Source organism: Pseudorca crassidens, chromosome 5 (assembly GCF_039906515.1).
Source record: "Pseudorca crassidens isolate mPseCra1 chromosome 5, mPseCra1.hap1, whole genome shotgun sequence".
NCBI lineage: Eukaryota > Metazoa > Chordata > Mammalia > Artiodactyla > Delphinidae > Pseudorca > Pseudorca crassidens.
Window position 1 is genome coordinate 148,188,872 of NC_090300.1, and position 14,679 is coordinate 148,203,550.

The window sequence follows — 14,679 nt, forward strand, 5'->3', positions numbered from 1 at the left end:
GCGGGCCTCCGCCTGGGCTCCGCTGCTTCCCCTCGCGGCGGGCGCGCACAGGGTCAGCGTGCGGCCTGCGGAAGGACAAGCCAGAGGACTGACCCAGGCCCGCACGGCTGGCCAGGTGGGTTACTTGAGCCGCAGATCCGGCAGGCCCGCCCGACGAATGGGTCCCAGCGACTCCAGCCAGTGCAGCCACCTTGCCTGTCAGGGCTTCACTCTCTGATGGGGGCACTGGGGGGCCGTATGCAGGACGAAACCAGCTTCCACACCTGCTTGCTCGCCACAGACCAGACCAGACCAAGGCCCCTACAGCCCCCTGGCCCGGGAAAGATCACCACGGGGGCTCTGGGAAGTCCAGAAGCCTCCAGTGTGCAACCCCCCAGCACCCTGAGTTCCCCTCTCCAGGGACACAAACAAAACCCACGTTCCATCCTTGGACAAGACTGAAGATACCCCCTTACAGACCTACATGTTCTCTCCAGGATGGGTGGCCTGTATGCAACCCCCCGGGAAAGGGAGGGCCTTTCCCTCACCCCTGAGAGCACAGAGGCCTGCAAGGTGGAATTCCCTGCCCGGCCCTCCTCGCCGGGTGCCCACAGAGCTGCAGCCACACAGGGCCACGAGTGGCCAAAGGCAGCCGGCCCCTCTCCTCCATCGCTGCCCGGGAAGTGCACTGCCCACACTGCTGGGCATTTGGGCCATGTCGGAAGAGCAACAGGTATTTTTGTGGGCAAATATTTGCTCTTTTGAAAAGATTTGAATGCAAAGGGATGAAGGATACACTTTTTCTGTTGCTCTGGACCCAAACTGAAGCCAAAGCAGGTTTTAGAGAGAGAGTCACAAAACACCCGGCAACCAAAGATCACGCTCCCCAGCAAGGACCGCAAGAGCAGGGTGGCCCCCGCCCCTCCCACTGGACGTTGGGAGCTGGAGCTCCAGCTGGGACAGAGCTGCCGGAAGACCTGTGACCTCCAGTGCAGGTCCTGGCCCTGCTGCAGGACCCTGGGGCCAGCATGGTGACTGCCCCGCTGTTTATTCGCAGAGGTCTAGGGGCCCTCTTTGGCCCCGCCACCATTGTTTCTTCTGGAAACACCCCCTGGTGAAAGAGTCCTAGGGACAGGAGAGCCCCGCGGGGCGCCTTGGGGCTCCCGGTGCCAGGCATCCGCTGCCCAGTTCGTTATCTGAGGGAGGGGCGCCTCCTCTCCATGGGCCCCCCTCCCTTCCCCTCCCCTCCCCTCCCCTCTCCTTCTCTCCCCTCCTCTCTCCTCCTGTATCTCCTGGTTGATCCCTGGATTATGGTCTTTACCAGGAATGACCCAGGAGAGGTTTTATGAGTCTTTAAGAGAAAAAAAAAGATCTTTATACAAATAATTGAAAGTAGGTTCCTTCTTCCGCCTGCACCATACTCTTCCGAGTGGTTAAGGTTTGTTAACTGGGTGTCAAGTTTCCGAACCCCTCACCTCTGAGAAAGTGCTTCCTCTCACTCCATCCCCAGGTGCGTCCACCTTCCACCAGCAGCCTGAACACCCACAGCGTCTTGGCCACAAGAGGGCAAGAGAGTCCTTCCCCAAGGCCGTCGGAGGGCGTGGAGGCAGTTAGAGGAAGGGCCCCGCCCTGAGGCTCCTGGGAGCCTCCAGAGATAGGAAGGAGCCGGTTTGGAGCTGGGCCCAGCAGGGGAGCCAGGTGAGTCCAACTGGCCCAAGTCTTCCCTGCTCAGAGAACCCAAGAGCTACTCCAGGCCCCATGGCCCAGTCAGCGGACCGCAAAGAGGAGGCCAGCATCCACACCTGAGGTGGGAGAAGGAAGGCCCTTGGCGTGGGGTCCAGGCAAGTGTGTCCTGTGAGTTCCGGGGCCACACCTGTTCAAGCCGGTGCTTCGACCCCTGCTGGGCCCCAGGGCCTCGTCTCCCCAGGTCTCAGAAGGGGCAGCCCTGGGCACCCTGGGTCCCGGCACTGGTGGGGAAGACACAAGAGCAACTCCGAGCTAGGAATCTCCAAAGGGGGTTGGAGAGATTCTTCTGGAAACCAAGATTCCAGGGCGAGTCCCTGCCCAGAGTTGGGGACCCTACTCCGAGCAGACAGCGTGGTGGGGGGAGGTCCCTTTTCAGAGAAGGGAGCCGATGGTGCTTTGGGGGGAGCCCAGTGCCCTGCACCCCCCCCCCAGCTTTGTCTAGTCGTGTCCGCAGTTTGACCACGTTCACAAACACCCCCAGCCCACCTGGAGGCAGCCCAGGGGTGGGGGCAGAAGGTGACAGGGGAAGGGCAGCCTCAGGGCTGCCTGGCCCTGCACGGGGTAGGGGCGCCGAGGGTCAGTGGGAACAAGGCAGGGCCAGGCGCCGGGAGCAGGATGGGCAGCCAGTGACGAGAACACGCCAAGGTTGCAATGCCGTGAACCTGGACGCGGGACACGGGCAGCCTCCTCCCGTGGAGGACACTGGGTGTTTGGGCCCCGCCCCTGAGAAGCCTGAGGCTTGGTGGAGGGTCCCGGGATCCCGAGGAGCAGCTCTCCTGGGGTCGCAGACACCCCGATACACACATTTCTCACCGATGCTTTCCAGGGCACAGAGTGAGTTACCAGATCCACGTGTTACGAGCTTCGGGACTTAGTGTGGAATCCTGCCCCCCTCGCTCATCACGATTCCTGGAAACAGTCCTGGCGTTTGTCCCTGGACGGGCACAGGGCAGCTGACTGCTGTCGGAGTCAGTTCTGGGCAGGCAGCTTCTGGGTTGGGCTCTGTGGCCATAGGCCATGTGCCAGAAGCATTTCTTAACAGGAGCACCTGGGGGTCGCCTGCCAGGACCTCCCTAGTGGGACAGCCGAGGTGCCCAGGTGACCAAGTTGTGAGGCTGCTGGGGGTTTCCTGGGGGCGTGTGGATTCCCGTGGTCAGCACGTGGGCCCAGCATCCCTGGGTGGCCTGCCCATAGAGGGACCTGCCCTCCAGGGTGGCGGCTCACGGCACGTGCAGGAAGGGTGCCCCGGGGCTTCCCGGGGGTCCACGGTGAGAGCGTGACGAGGTGCTGTCCCGCTGGCCGCTCTGCAGGGATGCTGCAGCCTCAGAAGCCCCCGGCGGGGGGCTAGAAAGAACCAGGTGCTGTGGAATAGCTGGTGTTATTGGCCAGTTGATCAGGAAATATCTTTTCCTGAGATCAGCTCACATCTGCCCTGTTTGGCTCGTGCTCTCGGTCCGGCCTGGACTGCATATTCTTCCAGCTGAGCTCCCCACCTGGCCTTTCCGTGGGATGGAAGGGCCTCTCCTTCCTGGGGTGCAGTCGGGGGAAGCTAGACCCAGCGTGAAAGTCAGCCTGTCACGTCCCCCCAAAACAGAGGCTGTGCCACGTCAGTTCATGGAAACAGAAATTGGTCACCCCCAGCACAGGTGACTCAGAAAGTTATTTAGTCACGTTCTGGGTCCCCAGCTCTGGCTCTGGATCCCTGTTCATGCCTCAGGAGTGGGTTTTCTGCTGGGGGGCAGGACCCCGAAAACATCTGTGTCTGCATGGGAGCCTCCCTTCTGGCCCAGCTGGGAGGTGGGCTGCAGCGGTGGGAAACCATGTCTCCCCCAAGCAGAGGGCTACCAGGTGGTGGGGGACAGGGGACTGTGAGAATTTGTCCTACAGCCTTTCTGGGATAAAAACACCAGCAAATGTCAAAAAGTGCGTAATTTGTTTTATCTAACAGCCTGCTTATTTACGTTGGGAGGGCGGGGTTCTCTCAGATGATTGTGTCAGCGGAAGCACAGGCAGAGCCAGGAGGGCGGTCTGGGGCTCCTCCTTGGAATGAGGCAGAGCGGGGATCTTCGAGGAGGCCCTACCGCAGAGCACGGGGTGACAGCTCCACGTGACCCCTGCCCTGTGTGGCTTGGACTCTGGGTCCGGCCTGGATCGCATATTCTTCCAGCTGAGTTCCAGAAACTCAGAGGGTGGACTTTGGGGGGTGGCTTTTAGACCAGCCCTTGAGAACTTGGACAGGGGGTGGAGGGGCCTTTGTCCCAAGACCCCCTGGCCTAATCATTGCAGCTGAGACACAATCCCCCCCAGACCCCCCAGGTGACCCCCACTATGGTCCCCATTCCTTCCCTCTGTTCCCTCCTCACCCCAGATGGAGTGGCTGTCACTGTCTGGTGTCACGGTAACCCGCCATCGCATCCCCGTGTCCCCCCATCAATCTCCCTTCTCCATCAGGTCGTGTCCCCACCCCCGCTCAGCCTTGTCTCTGTAGGTGCTGGAGGTCCAGGCTCACCTTAGGTTCCAAGCTTGGGCGAGAAGTGGAGAAGCTGCCGGGGGCTGTGAGGAAGGGCGCCTTCGGCATGGGCCCTGTGTGCTGCTGGGGTTTATAATTTTCTTTTTTCAGACGCACCGACAATTGTCACATCGTCATTCACTGAAAAAGGTATCCTTTCTTCACCGACGTGAACCGCTACCTTCGTCATGAGCTAACTTCCCACAAACGTGGTTCAGTCTCTGGTCTTTCAATGCTGACCAACGTGTCCATTTCTGCACAATGACAGTGCGTGAATTACGATGGTTTTTACAGCAAGTTCCTTCTCATGTCGTTTTAAAAATATGTCTCAATGGACCTTGCACATTTTCTCTTCCACGTGAAGTTTAGAATTAGCTGTTTCAAACCAGCCCTGTTGGCAGTTCTATTGGGATCACGCTGAGTGTGGGGGCACAATTTAGAAAACTGACATTGGTGTGACAGGGAGCCCTGCTCAGGAAGGGGTCTGTCTGGCCACTGGTTTAGAACTTCAGTAACGTTTCTAGTTTTCTTTTAAGTCAGAATCGCTCATTTCTTGGTTTATTCCTGGGTTTTGTTGCTATTACAAATAGGACCCTTTTTCTCATGAAAGGTTATAATTATATACTGCCGTTTTAATAAATGCTATTGTTTTTGTAAGTTGACCTTAAAATTGGCCACTTTTGATTCTGATGGTTTGCCAGTTGATTGTTTTGCATTTTCTAGACAAATAGTCATATCATTATGCAAATAATTATATTTGTATCTCTGCCTTTCTAGTGTTTGTACTTCACGTATATATTCTGGTATTATTATATTCACTGGGACTCTAACATGAAATCCAGTATCTTTCTTTTGTTTCTGACTGTAACGTGAATGGCTCTAATGCACGGGTCTGTAAACTATGGCCAAAAGGCCACATCCAGCCCACGGTTGGTAGTTTCTCTTTCTAAATAAAGTTTTATTGGCACAGAGCCACGTGCACTCATTTGCATATTGTCTAATGCTTTGTGCTGTAACAGTGATGTCACATAGTTGGGACAGTGACCATGTGGCCCCCTAAACCTAAAATGTTTGCTATCTGACCCTTTATAGAAGTTTTCTGACCCCTGTTCTAATGTATTAAGCACAGTGTTTGTTAGAGGTCGAGGAATTTTCCTCCCATTCTTGGCTTCCTGAAGATCTTGCAGTTGTGTATGCTTGAAATTCAGTAAAGAATGTTAGCTGGTACCAAATGCTTTTGGGGGGACTGACTCTCTTTTGAGGTGATGGAGGATTTTCTTCTTTTTCATCTCTTAGTGTAGCAAATTGAACTAACAGATTTTATAATGTCGACTCATCCTTGCAATCCTGAGATAAGCTTTACTTGCTCCTGTATTGGATTCTGTCGATGCTTTTATTTAGAGTAATTCCGTCCCTTTATGAATCTTGTGTCCCTATTGACATGTGTGTGTCTGTGTGTGTGTGATCCCCACCATTGTTTTTTCAGGGTTTTGACTAGCTATATAGAATAAACTGTGATGCTCTTGTCCTTTCTGTGCCTCGGAATAATGTTAACTCTTCATAACAATTCATCTGTATAGAGCTCTTACTCTGCAATAGGGGCATTTGTATATATTTTACATGAGTTAATAACCTTCAGGTCAACACTATGAATTAGGCACTATTTTCACGTCCAGTTGACAGATGGGGAAACTGAGGCACAGAGCGTTCCAGTGGCCATCCCAAGGTCACCTTGCTGGTAGGAGGTGGAGATGGTATTAGAACTCGGCAGCTGGTCTCCAGGGCTTACATTCCTAAATTCTGTCCCTCCTTTGCAGAGAGATTATACCTTAAAGGTTTTGGAAACACATAAAACTGCCTGTGCCTGGTGCCTTTTTAAGGATAAAATTGTGGCTACTTTTTTTTCTGTGCCCCCCCCACCATTGGAATGACCAGATCTCCTATTTCTGCTTGAGTCAATTTTGTGCTTTATATTTTCCAAGAAAATTATTCACTTAGTCTAGATTTTAAAATTTATCACTACAAACTGGAACGTGATAGTTTCATAGTTTTTAAATCCCCCATTCTCTTTTCTCCTTTCTCCCTTCATTCTGGGGATAGTTTGTGGGTCCCAGGTGTGGCCCCCCGAGGTCTCCTGAGTGAGATTTGGTAACAGGGACAGTGGTTGATTGTGAACTGCAGCCAGTGGGCTCTGCGGGTGCTCTCACATTAATGCCTGTTCCGCCCAGCAGAACTTGAAAGGAAAATTGCTATAATTACCGAGTCGCTTTGGTTGTCAGCACTTATCCAAATTACTTTATTCCAGAGTTTAGCTTATACATCCAGCAGAGAATGTGTCTGATGGCACAGAGGAAAAACATTGTCAACGTGAGGTTACTGAACATTTTAAAAAGATGACACAGATGTTCTTAATAATAACCTGTCTAAAATTACTTGAAAAGTTCCCTTCTCTGAATTTTGTTAATTGATGGAAATGTGCTGAGAATGGTGCTTTTAAGAAGGATATAATAGGTTATGTCTACCAAAACCAGTTCAAAATCTGGGCAGCATCTGGGTAACTGAGTGATGTTAACACCCTGCAAAACCATGGTACAAACAAGGTCTCAGAAGATGAAACAGATAGCAGTGTGAGCGCGCAGTTAGCTGTGGTCAGTGCCTGGGGTGAGGCAGGTCTGCAGACCACGTGGCCTGAGCTGTTTCCTTTGGGGAAGATAGCGTGCTTCTGGCAGGAGCCGCTGGAGCAGAGCCAGAGCTGGAGAAAGCAGGCCAGGCTCTTATCACAGTTCTCGTCTGTGGGAACCTTCTGGACCAGAGAGTCACATCTGAGCCAATATCTCCAAAGGGGCTTAGAGCCAGAGCCCCAGACAGGACCAGGGGACACGGGGTGCTGGGGCAACTTCACAATCAAATAGAATTTGTATCAAATATTAGAATACAGTAATTAAAGCCAACACGCGCTAAACGCTTGTCAAATGCCTGGAGGGGCTGGTGTTCAAGGCAACGGCTCTTTGAGCCTCCACGTGTTAGTGAGGCCTCTGGGCTGCAAAGACAGACCTGAACTCCCAGGCACTAGAGGTTAAGGAAGAATGTCCTGCCTAATCCAACTTAAAAGCTTTTGCACAGCAAAGGAAACCCTCAACAAAACAAAAGGACAACCTAGAGAATGGGAGAAAATATTTGCAAACGATGTGACTGACAAGGGGTTAATTTCCAAAATATACAAACAACTCCTACAACGCAATATCAATTAGAAGATCTAAATAGACATTTCTCCAAAGAAGACATACAAATGGCCAAGAGGAACATGGAAAGATGCTCAACATTGCTAATCGTTAGAGAAATGCAAACCGGAATCGCAATGAGGTACAACCTCACACATGTCGCAATGGCCATCATGAAAAAGGCTACAAATGATAAATGCTGGAGAAAAGGGAACCCTCCTACAGTGTTGGTGGGAGCGTTAACTTGGCAAGCCACTGTGGAGAAACAGTACAGAGCTTCCTTAAAAAACTAAAAATAGAGCTACCGTTTGGTCCAGCAATCCCACTCCTGGCTATAATCCAGACAAAACTATAATTCAGAAATATATATGTACCCCTATGTTCATAGCAGCACTATTCACAGTAGCCAAGACATGGGAACAACCTAAATGTCCATCAACAGATGAATGGATAAAGAAGATGTGGTGCATATATACAATGGAATACTACTCAGCCATAAAAAAGAATGAAATAATGCCATTTGCAGCAACATGGATGGACCTAGAAATCATCAATATCATACTAAGTGAAGTAAGTCAGAAAGAGTAAGACAAATACAAATGATACAAATGAATCTATATACAAAACAGAAAGAGACTAACAGAAAACAGATTTATGGTTACCAAAGCGTGGGGGGAGGGATAAATTAGGAACTTGGGGTTAACAGATACACACTACTATATATAACAACAAGGATTTACTATATAACGCAGGGAACAATCTTCAATATCATATAATAACCTATAATGGAAAAGAATCTGGAAAATTATATATATATATTTATATGCGTAACTGAATCACTGTGCTGTACACCTGAAACTAACACAACATTGTAAATCAACTCTACTTCAATTTTAAAAAGAGAAGAATGTCCTGGGGTCTAGAGCAAACAGGCAGAGTGGGAGAGAGGACGAAGTCTGGGGGCCCTCTGACACCCCCAGTCCCCTGTGTGTCTGTCTCCCCGTCTCCCTCCCCTTGCCCCGTTCCCCTGTCTTCTCCCCCAGCCCCGCCTCACTTTCTCTCTCTCTCTCCATCTCGCCATGTCTCTCTCCTGTCCCCGTGGGGGCACTCATGGCTCAGCCACATAAGCTGGCAGAACACACTTCTAGAAGGATGGGGTGAGCACTGAGTAGAGAGGCCCCATGGAACCCCCGGGAGCCAGACGTACAGGAGGCGGAGATGCCAGCATCCAGTGGCCTTTAGAGGCCGCCTGGCTTTACAGATACAGAAAAGTGCAAAGTAAGCACCAGGGTCCTGAACGTAGGAAGTTTCTGGAGACGGAGGCCTGGGCCTGGACTCCCGGGAGGCGTGGTTCCACCATTTACACTCACACCGTCACCACCCCACTGAGCTTCCTGGGACCCCCAAGCCCCCCAGAACGATGAGGGTCTGGGTCTGGGAGGATTCCCCAGAGCTAGCTGGTCCATCTGGGCCCCTGGAGGCTTTTGAGAATTATCCCATCGGAGACCACAGGGGTGGAATTTCCATTGTCTAACCAGACGACTTACAGCAAACCACAACTTTCTGTCTTCCTCTCAGGAACCTGGGAAAGCCTAGATCGTGAGAAGGTCAGGAAAGTTCCTTTGAAAGCTAGCAGGAGCTGTGCCTGCAGCTGAGGGGGTCAGCCCTGGGACTCCTCTCTGCCCGGATTCACCTCCAGGCATCTAGCTTGCCCCTGTCCCCCCAGCACAGACCCCCCGAGGCCCCGTCCATCCCTCCATCAGCCCCTCCTGCAGGGCCCTCCCTCTCTGTCTGGTGCCTTACTTCCCCCCAGGGAGGCCCACCAGCAGGTTCCAGCGTGGGGCTGGGGCTGGGGCCCGATGCCTGCAGTGGGTGAGAGGACGCCCAGGTCCCCGTCTGCCCGAGGCCGGGGACAGGCTCCGTCTACCCTCCTCTGGGCCCGGCTGGCCCTGAGCAGCCTTTAGCTCAGCCGGGACCTGCTGTGGTGCTCGAGTCAGTGTCAGCCCGGAGCCCAGGGGCTGTGACCCCCTCAGCTGGGACACCTACAGGAGAAGCCACAGCCACGCAGTGCTGGCACCGTGAGCCCAGTGGGTGCCTGGCACTTCCTGTCCTGCCTTGTGGACGTAACCAAGGCCCATCCGAGGCATTGGTGTCGCCAAGGGGAAGGGACGGATGTGTCTTGGGGGGTTGGGGGGAAGGGGAATGGAAGGCTCTGGCGGCGGGGGAGGGGTGGGAGTTTGGGGTTTCGACGTGAATTCTAATAATCCTGGCGGTGCTGCCTGCGCTTAGCAGTTAAGATATTTGCTTGGAGATGCTGATGTCTTAAAGTTCAGCCTCGCGAGACCTTCAAGATGGCAGAGGAGTGAGATGTGGAGATCGCCTTCCTACCCACAGATACACCAGAAATACATCTACACGTGGAACAACTCCTACAGAACACCCACTGAACGCTGGCAGAAGACCTCAGACCTCCCAAAAGGCAAGAAACTCCCCGTGTACCGGGGTAGGGCAAAAGAAAAAAGAATAAACAGAGACAAAGAATAGGGACGGCACCTGCACCAGCGGGAGGGAGCCGTGAAGGAGGAAAGGTTTCCACACACTAGGAAGCCCCTTCACGGGCAGAGACTGCGGGTGGCGGAGGGGAGAAGCTTTGGAGCCGCGGAAGAGAGCACAGCAACAGGGGTGCGGAGGACAAAGCGGGGAGATTCCCGCACAGAGGATCGGTGCCGACCGGCACTCACCAGTCGGAGAGGCTTGTCTGCTCAGCTGCCGGGGTGGGCAGGGCTGGGAGCTGAGGCTCCGGCTTCGGTCGGAGCGCCGGGAGAGGACAGGGGGTGGCGGCGTGAACACAGCCTGCAGGGGGTTCGTGCGCCACGGCTAGCCGGAAGGGAGTCCGGGGAAAAGTTGGAGCTGCCGAAGAGGCAAGAGACTTTTTCTTCCCTCTTTGTTTCCCGCTGCGCGAGGAGAGGGGATTCAGAGCGCTGCTTAAAGGAGCTCCAGAGACGGGCGCGAGCCGCAGCTAACAGCGCGGACCCGAGACGGGCATGAGACGCTAAGGCTGCTGCTGCCGCCACCAAGAAGCCTGTGTGCGAGCACAGGTCACTATCCACACCCCCCTTCCGGGAGCCTGTGCAGCCCGCCACTGCCAGGGTCCCGGGATCCAGGGACAACTTCCCTGGGAGAACGCACGGCGGGCCACAGGCTGGTGCAACGTCACACCGGCCTCTGCCGCCGCAGGCCCATCCCGCACTCCGTGCCCCTCCGTCTCCCCGGCCTGAGTGAGCCAGAGCTCCCGAATCAGCGGCTCCTTTAACCCCGTCCTGTCTGAGCAAAGAACAGACGCCCTCCGGCGACCTACACGCAGAGACAGGGCCAAATCCAAAGCTGAGCACCTGTGAGCTGTGAGAACAAAGAAGAGAAAGGGAAATCTCTCCCAGCAGCCTCAGGGGCAGCAGATTAAAGCTCCACAATCAACGTGATGTACCTGCGTCTGTGGAATACATGAACAGACAACGAATCAGCCCAAAATTCAGGCAGTGGGCTTTGGGAGCAACTGTAGACTTGGGATTTGCTTTCTGCATCTAGTTTTTTTCTGGTTTTATGTTTATCTTAGTTTAGTATTTAGTTTTATTATCACTGGTAGATTTGTTTATTGATTTGGTTGCTCTCTTCCTCCTTTTTTAAAAAATTATATATACATATATATATTTTTTCTTTTTCTTTTTTTGTGAGTGTGTATGTGTACGCTTCTTTGTGTGATTTTGTCTGTATAGCTTTGCTTTTACCATTTGTCCTAGGGTTCTGTCTGTCCATATTTTTGTTGTTTGTTTTAGTATAGCTTTTAGCGCTTGTGATCATTGGTGGATTTGTTTTTTCATTTGGTTGCTCTCATCTTTCTTTTTTTTTAATTACTTAAAATTTTTTTAATAATTATTTTTTATTTTAATAACTTCTTTTTTTTTCTTTTCTTTCTTTCTTTCTTTTTCTTTCCTTCTTTCTTTATCTTCCTTCCTTCCCTCCTTTCTTTTTTTATCCCTTTTCTTCTGAGCTGTGTGTCTGACAGGGTCTTGGTGCTCCGGCTGGGTGTCAGGTCTGTGCCTCTGAAGTTGGAGAGCCGAGTTTAGGACATTGGTCCACCAGAGACCTCCTGGCTCCACGTAATATCAAACAGCAAAAGCTCTCCCAGAGATCTCCATCTCAACACTAAGACCCAGCTCCACTCAATGACCAGCAAGCTACAGTGCTGGACACCCTATGCCAAACAACTAGCAAGACAGGAACACAACCCCACCCATTAGCAGACAGGCTGCCTAAAATCATAATAAGGTCACAGACACCCCAAAACACACCACCAGACATGGTCCTGCCCACCAGAAAGACAAGATCCAGCCTCATCCACCAGAACACAGGCACCAGTCCCCTCCACCAGGAGGCCTACACAACACACTGAACCAACTGTAGCCACTGGGGGCAGACACCAAAAACAACGGGAACTACAAACCTGCAGCCTGCAAAAAGGAGACCCCAAACACAGTAAGTTAAGCAAAATGAGAAGACAGAAAAACACACAGCAGATGAAGGAGCAAGATAAAAACCCACCAGACCTAACAAATGAAGAGGAAATAGGAAGTCTACTTGAAAAAGAATTCAGAGTAATGATAGTAAAGATATCCAAAATCTTGGAAATAGAATGGAGAAAATACAAGAAACATTTAACAAGGACCTAGAAGAACTAAACAAACAATGACGAACAACACAATAAATGAAATTAAAAATTCTCCAGAAGGAATCAATAGCAGAATAACTGAGACAGAAGAAATGATAAGTGATCTGGAAGACAAAATAGTGGAAATAACTACTGCAGAACAGAATAAAGAAAAAAGAATGAAAAGAATTGAGGACAGTCTTAGAGACCTCTGGAACAACATTAAATGCACCAACATTTGAATTATAGGGGTCCCAGAAGAAGAAGAGAAAAAGAAAGGGACTGAGAAAATATTTGAAGAGATTATAGTTGAAAACTTCCCTAATATAAGAAAGGAAATAGTCAAGTCCAGGAAATGCAGAGAGTCCCATACAGGATAAATCCGAGGAGAAACACACCAAGACACATATTAATCAAACTATCAAAAATTAAATACAAAGAAAAAATATTAAAAGCAGCAAGGGAAAAACAACAAGTAACATACAAGGGAATCCCCAAAGGTTAACAGCTGATATTTCAGCAGAGACTGCAAGCCAGAAGGGAGTGGAAGGACATATTTAAAGTGATGAAAGGGAAAAACCTACAACCAAAATTACTCTAATCTACTCAGCAAGGATCTCATTCAGATTTGATGGAGAAATTAAAACCTTTACAGACAACAAAAGCTAAGAGAATTCAGCACCACCAAACCAGCTTTACAACAAATGCTAAAGGAACTTCTCTAGGCAAGAAACACAAAAGAAGGAAAAGACCTCCAATAACAAGCCCCAAACAATTAAGAAAATAGTAATAGGAACATACATATCGATAATTACCTTAAATGTAAATGGATTAAATGCTCCAACCAAAAGACATAGACTGGCTGAATGGATACAAAAACAAGACCTGTATATAGGCTGTCTACAAGAGATCCACTTCAGACCTAGGTACACATACAGACTGAAAGTGAGGGGATGGAAAAAGATATTCCATGCAAATGGAAATCAAAAGAAAGCTGGAATAGCAATCCTCATATCAGACAAAATAGACTTTAAAGCAAAGACTATTACAAGAGACAAAGAAGGACACAACATAACGATCAAGGGATCAATCCAAGAAGAAGATATAACAACTGTAATATTTATTCACACAACATAGGAGCACCTCAATACATAAGGCAAATACTAACAGCCATAAAAGGGGAAATTGACAGTAACACAATCATAGTAGGGGACTTAACAACCCATTTTCACCAATGGACAGATCATCCAAAATGAAAATAAATAATGAAACACAAGCTTTAAATGATACATTAAACAAGATGGACTTAATTGATATTTATAGGATATTCCATCCAAAAATAACAGAATACACTTTCTTCTCAAGTGCTCATGGAACATTATCCAGGATAGATCATATCTTGGGTCACAAATCAAGACTTGGTAAATTTAAGAAAATTGAAATTGTATCAAGTATCTTTTCCGACCACAATGCTCTGAGACTAGATATCAATTACAGGAAAAAATCTGTAAAAAATACAAACACATGGAGGCTAAACAATACACTACTTCATAACAAAGAGATCACTGAAGAAATCAAAGAGGAAATCAAAAAATACCTAGAAAAAAATGACAATGAAAACATGATGACCCAAAACCTATGGGATGCAGCAAAAACAGTTCTAAGAGGGAAGTTTATAGCAATACAATCCTACCTCAAGAAACAAGAAACATCTCAAACAAACAACCTAACCTTACACCTAAAGCAATTAGAGAAAGAATAACAAAAAAACCCCAAAGTTAGCAGAAGGAAAGAAATCATAAAGATCAGATCAGAAATAAATGGAAAAGAAATGAAGGAAACAATAGCAAAGATCAATAAAACTAAAAGCTGGTTCTTTGAGAAGATAAACAAAATTGATAAACCATTAGCCAGACTCATCAAGAAAAAAAGGGAGAAGACTCAAATCAATAGAATTAGAAATGAAAAAGGAGAAGTAACAAATGACACTGCAGAAATACAAAGGATCATGAGAGATTACTACAAGCAACTATATGCCAATAAAATGGACAACCTGGAAGAAATGGACAAACTCTTAGAAAAACACCTTTCGAGACTGAACCAGGAAGAAATAGAAAATATAAACAGACCAATCACAAGCACGGAAATTGAGACCGTGATTAAAAATCTTCCAACAAACAAAAACCCAAGACCAGATGGCTTCACAGGTGAAATCTATCAAACATTTAGAGAAGAGCTAACATCTATCCTTCTCAAACTCTTCCAAAATACAGCAGAGGGAGGAACACTTCCAAACTCATTCTACGAGGCCACCATCACCCTGATACCAAAAGCAGACAAAGATGGCACGAAGAAAGAAAACTACAGACCAATATCACTGATGAACATAGATGCAAAAATCCTCAACAAAACACTAACCAACAGAATCCAACAGCACATTAAAAGGATCATACACCATGATCAAGTGGGGTTTATTCCAGCAATGCAAGGATTCTTCAGTATATGCAAATCAATCAAGT

General features: G+C 49.3%; 1 long non-coding RNA gene across 1 annotated transcript; it reads left to right on the forward strand.

Moving 5' to 3' along the window:
• The first annotated feature begins 1,380 nt into the window (after positions 1 to 1,380).
• Positions 1,381 to 5,215, forward strand: LOC137224606 (uncharacterized). The gene is made up of 2 exons (XR_010943400.1): positions 1,381 to 1,677; positions 4,346 to 5,215. It is a non-coding gene; the product is annotated as an uncharacterized lncRNA (long non-coding RNA).
• Positions 5,216 to 14,679: the final 9,464 nt, after the last annotated feature.